This window comes from Pristis pectinata, chromosome 1, assembly GCF_009764475.1.
Source record: "Pristis pectinata isolate sPriPec2 chromosome 1, sPriPec2.1.pri, whole genome shotgun sequence".
Classification (NCBI taxonomy): Eukaryota; Metazoa; Chordata; class Chondrichthyes; order Rhinopristiformes; family Pristidae; genus Pristis; species Pristis pectinata.
Window position 1 is genome coordinate 24,782,484 of NC_067405.1, and position 12,127 is coordinate 24,794,610.

Consider the following 12,127-nt stretch of genomic DNA (forward strand, 5'->3'; position numbering starts at 1 on the left):
GAGTTACATTTGCTTTTTTGCATTGTAATGGAACCTTCCACAAATCCAGGGAATTTTGAAAAAATAATTCTCATGTGTAAAGTGATAGTCACTTCTTTCAAGTCCTGAGGATAAAGGCCATCAAGACCCATGGACTTGTTATCCCACAGTTCCAACTATATATTCAGTGCCACTGTCCTGGTGATGGTAGTTTTCCTGATTACCTTTTTTCCAATTCTCAATTTTATTGCTATTTCTGGGATGTTACTTAATAATTAAGGCTGATGCAAAATATATGCTTAATTTATCTGACATTTTTACCATTTTCAATTCCATAGACTCACTTGCTGTGGGTTCAATACTCACATTGTTAACTCTTTTTAAAATATTTATTGAAACTGTTGTTATCTATTTTTACATTTCTGGCTGGCTGCATATTAATTTTTCCTTATCATTCTTTGCTGTTTTTTTAAATATTCTCTCCAATCTTCGGACCTGACTCCCATCTTTTTTTTAAATAAACTTTTTCTCTAAGTTTGATATTACCTTTAACTTTCATTCAGCCCTGAATACCAGGTCTTCCCCTGGGAACTTTTCTTTCTTGTTGCAATGGAGCTATTCTGCAAAATCTATCAAATCTCAATTGGCTGGCCACTAAATCTAATTTGCCAGTCCAACAAAGTGTTGCAAACTAACATGCAGTAAGAATCAGGAGAATATGCTGAGGAACATGCTAAAATTGGATACAGCCACTAAGAGGAAAGCCTTCTATGTAAAGGCCTCCAATCATTGCACAGTGGGTGGCTGAAAGCTGTGTTAGCACCCCTTGAACTGCTTGCACAAGGATTATATATAAATGATAACTGATGTCATGTGAACAGTAATTAGAATAACAGTGACGAAAATGTTGACTTGGATGTGCTGTATTATATACATCTGAAATGTTTATGAATAAACCATATTTTTGAAAAAACAAGGTCCTGAATTTGGGTTATCCCCCTCTATTGCTTTATGACTATTCTCGTTAATTAACAGAGTCGCCTCTCTACCTTTTCCTCATTTATGTCCTTCAATATTCAGGTCCCAATGTAGATGTCTGTAAGCACTGTCAGATAATATTTATTTATATTTAAGCATTCAGCTTGTCTGTTTTGTTGTCTGTATTCAGATGCAAAGTGTTTAGTTTTATATTTTTATAACCTCCACCCTTATCTACTGACTTACTCCGAGATCTGAACTCTCTCACTTCCTGTTGCAGTCTGTTTATTGTTTCCAATATTAAGTGCTTTCTTTCTAGCTTTGTCCCTACTCTTTGATTCACCACATCATCCCAACTGTGATCCCTTACCTGCAGTAGTTAGGTTAAAATCCTCTCCACTTCCTGAGTAATGTGGTTTGCTGGAATGTGGATCCCAGTGCTTTTCAAGTGTTGATTGTCCCCTCATTTTCCCCAGTATTCTCCTCACTGATACTAGTGCCCCATGAACCAGAACCCATCACTACTGAAATTGTCTTGAGCCATGCGTTCATTTCTCTAATCTTATTTGTCCTTTGTCAATTTCTATGTGGTCCAGGTAATAAAACAGATTATTACCTTCAATGTTCTGATTATTAATTTGGTGCTTAGCTCCTCACACCGACAATGCAGAACCTCTTTCTTTGTCCTTGCTATGTCATCGGTCCTTGCACGTACCACAACCATGATTCTTCCCTCTCCCACTGTAAGTTCCACTCAAGCCCAGAGCAAGTATCCTGAACCCAGTTTTTGTACTTCTGTTCTTTTCATCAGGGAATAGTATCAATCTCCCTCACTATACTGTGCTCTACGACTATTATATTCTTGGTTTCTTCCCCTCACTTCAACGGCTTCCTATCCCATAGTCAATGTCCTCATTCACTCTCCAGCCCCAATGCTCATTCTGATGAGCTGAAAGAACCTTGCATCCATTGGATAATCGCAAAGGTTAGTACTCTTGCACTCCTGTCTTCTTCGTTCCCTTACCTGCCACAAATTCTCATGTCCTTGGCTACTAACCGAAGCAGAACAACCTATCGTTTTGGGGTATAATGACTTCCTGGTACAGGGTATCCAGATAACTTTTCTCCCCTCACTGATATGTGGCAGTGACTGCAACTCAACCTCCTGCATAATGACTCTGAGCCACAAACACTTACTGCAGACATGTTTGTCCTGGTTCACATTGACTTCCAAGAGTTCCCACAGTCCAAACCATGATATCTGTCTGGCAAACTGTCCGGTCATCCTTGATGTGTTAATTAGTTATTTAATAATTTTATGCAATTAGTTATTTTGCTTTATGTGTATATTTATTGTTTTATCACTATTTCTGTACTATTTTAAACCTTCGGGATAATGTAGACCTTAAACACTTACCAGATACCAAAGAGAAAACTTCTTTCCCCAACTCCCAGCACTCTATTGAAATCTTAAAAGTTTAAAATAAAATGTCAGAAAGTATTCCCCAGCCACTCACCATTCATTTACCTGACTTGCAATGACATCACGCTTTCAAACCATTGTCACTGTTGAGCTGGCCCTCTGCTCACTGTTGCCCCCTACTGCATGGCTCCCCTTATTCATGAAAGTCTGCTCTCCACAGAATGCTGAAATTAGATGACTAACTGTGTCCACACTCTTTAAATCTTTGGTCCACCAGAGTAACATTTGTGGATATAAGTTTTACAAATTTATGAATTCTTAAGAACCTCTACTAAATTCCTCTTCCAATCTTTTATTTTGATGCCAAACTTGTAGGACAATATAATCTCATAAAGCAGCTTTGCAAATCCAAGAAATGGTCTCCTCTGATCTGTCTCCAATAAATCTGCATCTTTCTTCTTACACAGAGAGCAGAACAGAAAACAAGGTACATATTCATTAATGCTGGATTTCCATAGCCCTAAATTAAACTTTGGCTATATTCATGTCTGTGTGTGGGGTCACGGAAAATAAAGCATAAAGGAAGGGATTTGGTCAATTGTGTCCATGTAGGCCAAAAACAGAATTAACTAGATTACATCCACCTGTTCAGGTCATAGACTTGTAGACTTTAGCTTCAAGTGTTCAATTTGGCATTGTTTAAATGTGAAGGCTTCTGCTCTGCCATCCTTTTGTACCCGCCCTAATTAAAAGAAATGTATGTCCCCTGTTACTCAGTCTACCACATTCTTTTTTTGAACACTAGGACTACATTAGTCATCTTGCTATCCTCTAGCAACCAGCCTACAGACAATAGAGATTGGAAAATAATAATTATAGTATTTCTATTTTCAGTCTTTTTTCTTTCAAGGGCCTTGCATACATTTTAACCAGGTCTGGTACGGCAAAACCCTTTTATATGTTCTTTCTTTCTTTATTGATCATTTCCATTATTTTGCATTCTTCTTCCTTAATGATATGTCTGCATCATTTCCCTCTTCCAAGAAAATAAATGCATAATATTCGTTTAAAACTATACAGGTCTTTTGTTGCTGCACATAGGCTGCCTTTTTGGTCTCTGATTGGACTGATGCCTTCCTTTTTTATATTCTTTTTTTCCAGTTTTTATACAAAAATTGCAAGGGTATTCTTGAATATACCTTTGATGATTTCTTTCATGCATCCACTTTGTCCTCCTGATTCCCATTTAATTTCACCCCTGACTTCTTTGTACACCTCCAGGCTTCCTGCACTGTTGATTCCAAAGCTGAGGGACATAATCTGAACAACTTTGAATCAAAAACAGTAAATCCCTTTCAACATAAAGTCAAGAAGAAACATAGATATCCCTTTCCCAAAATGCTTGGAATGCAGAATCCATAACAATTTCAAAACATCTGTGTTTTTATTTCTTCTATGTGGAAGGAAGTATGCAAATGAAGTTGAGGAGTAGATCATCTGTGATCTGTTGGTATGGCTTAAGTGTCTGAGTCACTGACTCCTTTCCTATGCTCCTCTGAAGTACTATTACAGTGGAATTGGTTTGGCAAATTACTTCTATTGCAAGTTATAAACCACATTAAAAAATCACTTGCTGCTGAACATAACATTCAATATAATCTCTGCCTCAGTCCCTGACCAGAGAAGACGCCAGCTGTGTTGCTCTTGGAGTGGATATGGGTTCTTACAAATTCTTACAAAATGATTGTGTGTGGTAAATGAGTTTGGTGCTTCTGTAATCCATTTCCAAAACTCTGCTGATTCAGTTATCCCTCTGGAAATGGGAAGGAAATCCCACAATGCCATGGACTGGTATGGTGGTCTTAATGATTTAGAGAGTATTTTTAAAACTGCCACTTCAGTAAATTGTTCAGTGCCTCACTGGTGAAGTCTGCAGAGATCCTAGTTTATCAGTTTTTTTAATGTTCATGTTGCATCAACATAAAAGTACGAGATCAGAACCCAAAAAGATATTAAGGATAATTTTAAGTATTATAGACCAATAAAATCTCATGACTTCAATAGAAATCTAAAACAGGAGTGATTTAGCCTGGATTATGATTCACTACTCTCAGTGTTACATTATTGCTCAGTCAGAATCTACGTCACTGATTGTTCTTCAATTCCATTTTATGCTCAGTTTTAAATAAATATGAATATCCTGGGAAGCAGATAACAACTTGTCTTTCACACATGATGAAAATGGCTGACTTGAAATGTTTTACCATAGTATAACTTGTCTTGAATTTAGTACTTAAGTGGTGTTGTGTAAGGATCTTGAAACTGTGGGAAAGAATTAGCAACCTTGAACTATTGCAGAATGTACATCATACCTAATAATACATTCAAATGTCTCATGGCTTAAAAAGCTTTTTGAATTTTTTAGGTGAAATACTTAACTGCAGGAGCAAATAACAGAAAAGTTACAGATGTTGGAAATACTCAGCAGGTCGGGTAGAATTTGTGGTGAGAAAAAGTGTTAATATTTCAGATTGATGACCTTCCTTCAGAGCTGAAGGAAAGTTGTTGGCCTGAAATGTTAACTGTGTTTATATTATTGTATTGTCTAATTCATTTGACATATTCAGTGTTTCAAATCTGGTACTTTTATTCAAGAGGCAGCAGAGATATGCCTGGTAACTACAGGCCTGTGAGTCTAACATCAGTGGTAGGGAAGTTATTTGGAAAATGTCCTGAGGGACAGGAACTATCTACTTAGAAAGACAGGAATTAATCAAAGATGGCCAGCATGGTTTTGTTAAGGGGACATCCTGTCAAACCAATTTGAATTTTTTGAAGAGGTGACAAAATGTGTTTATGAAAGCAATACAGTTTATGTAGTCAACATGGATTTCAGTAAGGCTTTTGCCAAGGTCCCACATGAGAGACTGATCCATAAGGTTGGAGCACTTGGCATCCAAGTTAAGGTGGTGAACTTGATCCAAAATTGCTTAGTGATAGCAGGTAGACGGTGATGGTAATTGTTTTTTTGTGTGATTGGAATCCTGCGACTAATGATGCACCACAAGGATCAGTGCTGGGACTCTCACTGTTTATCATACATATTAACAATTTGGATATGAATGTAGAAGTAGGATTAGTAAATTTGCAGATGACAATAATTGGCTGCACTGTTCATAGTGAAGCAGATAATCTTGGTTTACAGGGAGATATTGATCAATTGGTAAAATGGCAGGACAATAGGAGATGGAATGTAATCCTGGTAAGAGAGAGGTAATGCACTTTGGGAGCACTAATGAGGCAAGACATACCCAAGGATGGTAGGATCTCAAGGAGTACTGAGGAACAGGGGGACCTCAGTGTGCAAGTACATGGATCCCTGACGGTGGCAACACAAATAGATAAGCTGGCTAAGAAGGAGTAAGGAGTGATCATTAACCAGGACACTGAATATAAGAGCATGATGATAATGGCACAACTTTATAAAAGATGAGTTAGGCTCAAGAGCTATGTGCATTTCTGGACACTACACATAGGAAGAAGGTAAATGCACTGAAGAGAGTACAGAGGAGACTCTCCAGAATATTTCCTGCAATGCAATATTTCACATGAGATGAGATTGGCGAGACTGGACTTGTTTTCCTTGGATCAGGAAGCTCAGAGAGGGTGGGTAGGTGGGTGCTGGATCCTGATTGAGGTATACAAAATTATGAGGGGCAGATACAGAAGAAAACTAGAGGACACAAGTTTATCGCAGGGAGCAAAAGGTTTCAAGGGGAGCTGAGGAAAAACTTGTTTACCTGGTGAGTGGTCGGAGTCAGTTATACACTGCCTGAGTGGGTGATGTATGCAAGTACTCTCACACAAAGGCCTGTTTCTGTGCTCTGTGACTCTATGTGCAATGTTTGAACTTATTAAACTGAGAAACTATTGAATAAATAACCTATTATTTATTTATGTTTACAAATGGTAAATTTGAATGAAGTTGTGACACTATAATCGTTCCTTTATTATTGATTGCAAAAATCTTTCTTAATCTTATTAAATGTTAAAAACCCAACTTTAAACATAATTGCTTCATATTTTCTTTAGGCATTGTGTATGCTGAGTGCAGCATTGCTATTTTTCACATTGGGAAAAGGGAAATGAAGTGAGATTTGGGTGCCCTCGTGCACCAGCTGATGAAAGCAAGTGTGCAGATGCAGCAGGCAGTTAAAATGGCAATTGGTATGTTGGCCTTCCCAGCAAAATGAATTCAGAATTAGAATCAGATTTATTATCACAGACATATGACATGAAATTTGTTGTTTTGCAGCAGCAGTACAGTGCAAAGATGTAAAATTAAAATAAATTACAGAAATAAATAAATAATGCAACAAAAAGGAATAACGAGATAATGTTCATGGGTTCATAGACCATGCAGAAATCTGATGGTGGAGGGGAAGAAGCTGTTCCCGACCCTTCTCCCCGATGGTAGTAACGAGAAGAAGGCATGTCCCGGATAGTGAGGTTCCTTAATAATAGATGCAGCCTTTTTGAGGCAGCACCTCTTGAAGATATCCTTCCTGGTGGAGAAGGTTGTGCCTTGAGTACAGGAGAAGAGGTGTCTTGCAGCAATTGTACAGGACTTACTGTGTGCAGTTGTTGTCTCCTCATCTGAGGGACATACTTGTTATGGAAGGAATGCGGTGAAGATTCATCAGAATGATTCTTGGGATGGCAGAACTGAGAGAAAAATAAATTGGAACAGTTAGTTTTGTATTCATTCAAGTTTAAAAGAATGAGAGGTGATCTCATTGAAACTTATAAAATCCTGATAGGACCAGATAACATCCTGATGGAACTAGATAAACTAGAGGGGGGAGAAAGGTTCCTGATGGTGGGAAAATCTAGAAACAGGAGTCACAGCCTAAGGATACTGGAGGATAATACCCAAGGATAATGTGCTGTCTTCAGCAAGGAAAGGGAAAAATGAAAGTACACTAGCAGATTTGGAGGCTAATGTATAAACAACATTGAAGAAAGTTCAAGATAAAAAAACAGAAATACTGGAAAAATTTAGCAGGTCAGGCAGCATCTGTGGAAAGAGAAACAGTCAATTTTTCGGGTCTGACACTGTCCATCAGAACTGTTTTTTTTATTTTCATTGAGCAAAGTTTAGTTGTTCTACTGTGGTAATACTGGCCAAGTGTTATTGAGAGAGCATGAGGCAATTATGCAGTGTTATGGGAAAGAACCTTGATCTTTTCCTCTTCAAAATAAGGCTGTGAAAAAACATGCAGATCAGTGAATTTATCAACATCTTGAAACATTACTTAGGTTTTGCTTCAAGTTCCTTGCAAGGTTATGAGTGGATTCACATTCCTGGAATGGATGCCTAGTTTTCATGTGTATAGTGGAAAAAAACTGCTGCACAATGCTCTGCATTATTCTGGAAGATCTTCTTCCAAATAATGCAAATGCATGCAGATCTGTCCCTTGTATGCAGGAGCTTAAGCTTGTGGGCTGGCTAATTTTGATAGCAGAAATAAGGAGATTGCTTATTCCGTGAAATGTGAAAGGCTAAATGGGATAGAGAGCAATGATGTTGGGAATTCAAATAAATAAATCAGTAAAATAAGATGATTTAAAATATTATATTTTTGTTGCACTGCTTTTCATCTTATCTACATTAAAGGTACTGAAAGAATGTTCATTTTCCAGTCCTGAAAAATGCTATAATATAGGAAGTTTGGCAGCTAGTTTGTTTACAAACAGCTCTCTCACTGAGATATATGATAATAGTCAGTTTTTTTTAAACTACACCTCACTTTTTTCATGTTCCTTTATTTGTTTTTCCTCCCTCTAATTGTGTCCTTGCTCAACAGGAGTTATTCCCTTTGTCCAATCGATCCTCTCTCTTTCCTCTCTGCAACTTAAGAACTAACTTGCAGAATTTTTTTCTCTTTCCAATGTTGGCATGAGGTCTTCTGTTTCTCTTTCCACAGATGCTGCCTGACCAACTGAGTATTTATGGCATTTTCTATTTTATTTTAGTGATGTTAATTGAAAAATAAATAGAAAGGCAAGCACTGAAAGAAGAAATCTGTTTAAAAAAATAACTAAAGCCATTCAAAAAGGTGAAACCATGCCTCAGTTCATGATCAAAAAGCCTCAGATGACAGTATCTTTTTTTCAAATTAATGATATACAAGTAAGTAAGAAATCACAAATGAGGTTCATATCTGGAAAAACAGAAGACAGAAATAGCAGAGGAATGTAACAGTCCTATAGAACCATTCCTTAAATACAGAGTCAGCGCACTGAATCTGTGATCATCATCAACATCTTAACTCATCTTTACTAATTCTACATAGTTCCATTTTATTCTTTCCACATCTCATCAACTTTATTCTACCTTTTATCCACACAGAAGGGGCAATTTAATATTGTCCAATGACCCACCTATCTTTGGGATGTGGGAGGAAATTGGAGCATCCAGAAGAAACCCACACTGAACAGGAGAAAATGCAAACTTTGCACAGAGAGCACCGGAGATGAGGATTGAACCTGGGGTCATTGGATAAGTGAGGCAGTGGATCTACTCGCTGTGAAATTTTGGTTTAAATTCTGCAAAGATAATATTGAAACGCTAGAGGAATTGCAGAAAGGTTGTTACCAAGGCTGTTGCCAGAATTACAATAATGCAACTATCAGAAGAGAAGATTAGGGAAGACCTAATTAAGATTTTTATCTGGTGTAAGATTACCAGAATAATATGACAGTCAGGAATAGTATCAAACATAGTCAAAGTGATTATCCAGCTGAAATTAACATATTTTGAAACTGGAGGAAAATAAATTTGTTCAGGTTAATTTGCAGCCGCCAAATGTCAATAAATAAAACTCATAAATAGATTCATTTCCAGTCCTGGAGTGTGGCTGAGTATAAAACACTCTGAACACAATAGCAATCAGCTCAAAGTTTCTTTTGTATCTAAAGTAATAAGGTCAACTTTAACTCAGGACCATAACTGGACTGATCTTAAAATTGGAGTGACACACTTATTGCTACATTCCTGCTCCAAATCCAGTTGCTGCTTGTTTCCCTGGGTCTTGATTTGGACAATAATGTATTCATTTATGCAGTGCAGAGCTTTCATGTATATGGGAACCTAAATGAGACAGGGAAGTCAGAAAGTTCATGGACCCCTATCCTGCTTTTTCCAATAACCATTCATCATATAAAGGAAATTCATGTACATGTGTATAATATGTATGTCTGATGTGCTTCCAAAAGCAATCATGTGCATATGCCACAACTTTAAGGTAAAGTTTGGCCAGTTGAATCAAAGAATACAAAACCTTAAAGTGAAACCCTGAAAGACTGCTCATTGAAGGTATATTTATACTTGTAAATGCTGCGATATGCCATTTTGCTTATTTGTTTTTTTTTAAAATTTACAGCATGGTAACAGGCCCTTCCGGCCCAGCGAGTCCACGCCGCCCATTTTTTTTAAAACCCAAATTAACCTACCTGTACGTCTTTGGAATGTGGGAGGAAATCGGAGCACCCAGAGGAAACCCACGCAGACACAGGAGAACATACAAACTCCTTATAGACAGCGACGGGAATCGAACCCCGATTGCTGGTGCTGTAATAGCATGTGCTAACCGCTACACTACTGTACCTACTTACCTGTTACATTCAATAAGCCTCCTCTTCAATCATATTGTCTCTGTCTATTACTTAAATGTCATAAGAAGGCTTTCGTCCTAATCAAGAAATTTATGTATTAGAACCAGAGCTTCTCAACAATGCTACATTGTTAGATAATGTCTCTTTAAATTACCGTAGCAAGGAACAAGAAGCTACTGATGGGAATAGTCTTCAATGTTCAGAAAAAGAGCAACCTTAACTATATAATCACAACTCCATAATCTGAGCAGAGAGAAAGTTGTTATCTGCAGTCAAGTGTTTTTACTATTTTTTGGATGTCGGATATGTTGTGTGGTCAAATGGAGTCTGTTTAAATGCACACTACCCAAGAACTTCTTGTATTATTAAACTCGTATTTCATTTTGAGCCAAATGCAAGCCCTACTAAAAGCATATAAAACGGTGAGGCAGTGGTTTCTTTGGCTATCTTACCTTTGGATAAATGTGTTGTACAGAATTGTTGCTTTGATGAGAGAATTTAGCAACAGGAATCTCTTGCAAACAAAATGGTTTAGTAAACCGAAAACATGTGTTGTATGATAAGACGGATCAGTCTAGCTCATTAGCACAAAATGAGTCTGTTGCCCTGATTATTAGTGACATAATCAGCATTGTTAGTCTGCACTGGACTTCTAATTAACTGCAATAAAAAAGCTTATTAGTATTATACATAGCTCATGTCAGTAAGTAGATCCCATTTTTTTCATACTTCATTACATTGAAGGTAAATGTGGTCAAGAATGATATTTGACAAACTCTATGATGTGAAATATAGTTTGAATGTTTGAATTATCTTAGCTGTTTTTCTAAGTATACTGTTACATTTTACATTCTACAGATGAAGAAAATAACATTTATTTTATTACTTAATTTGCAATATCAGAAACTTCCATTTGATATTCAACTTTTGCTGCAAAATATATTTTACAATGAAAGATTGTGCTGATTGTAAAATATCCAGCCTGATTTATGTAATCATGTTACTAATAGCATAACTGCCCTTTTACCAAGAGATAGACACTGTATTGTATAACCTTTTTAAGTATTATGAAATAAAAGTGAGAAAGAACTTAATCTCTAAATCCATATTTTTATACATTTGAGGGATGGTGAATTGCTGCTAATGACAGCATTTATTGATTCTCATGAATTTCTCTTGAGAATTGAGTGGTAAGAAGCCACTTGTAGTCCTTCTAAAGGTAGTATCCACAACCATGTTATGGAGTATTGCAGGTTTTAATCTCAGAAAAGAATTGGGAACAGTAATGCATTTCCAAGTCATGATAGTGTACAACTTAGAGGGGAACCCGCTGGTGTCAGTGTTCCCATGGGGATAGGATATGTTGTTGGACTAGCATGGGTGAGCAACCTCAGCATATGTTGTCGATGGTACACACTGCAATGCTGTCAGTGCCAAGGATTAAATGTTCAAGATGGTGAAGTGGATGAAAATCAAATGTGTTACTGAGGTTGCATGTGAAAATCATTCATTTGTACTCCTGACCCTTGCCTTGTAGATGATAAGAACTTCTGGGTGTCATTCGTCACAAAATATCCATACTTCAACATGTTCTTGCTGTCACAGTATTTGAGGTTGGGTCAAATAAATTTTTAGTCAATAGTAACCTCACGTTGATAGGGACATGTCAATGATAGCACCACTTTTTCTCAAGAGTAGATGACTAGATTATTTCTTGTTGGCATTATCTCTAATAACTTGTCACAATAATGAGGGATTAATTATTGCTCATCTGACTGAGATTTGAAAATAACCATGATTATTTTGATTTTAGTTGTGTAACTCATATTACTAAGATTATACATATTACTAAGATTATGCAGCTACATCAGAACATTAACCATGTGTAAACAGTATGTAACTGCATGCTGGAGGAGACATTTTGTTGTTGACATTTCTATTTGGAAAAGATGGACAAATCTTTAGAACCATAGAACACTACAGCATGGAAAACAGGCCATTCAGCCCTTCTAGTATGTGCCAAAACAGTATTCTGCTAGTCCCATTTACCTGCATCCAGTCCGTAACCCT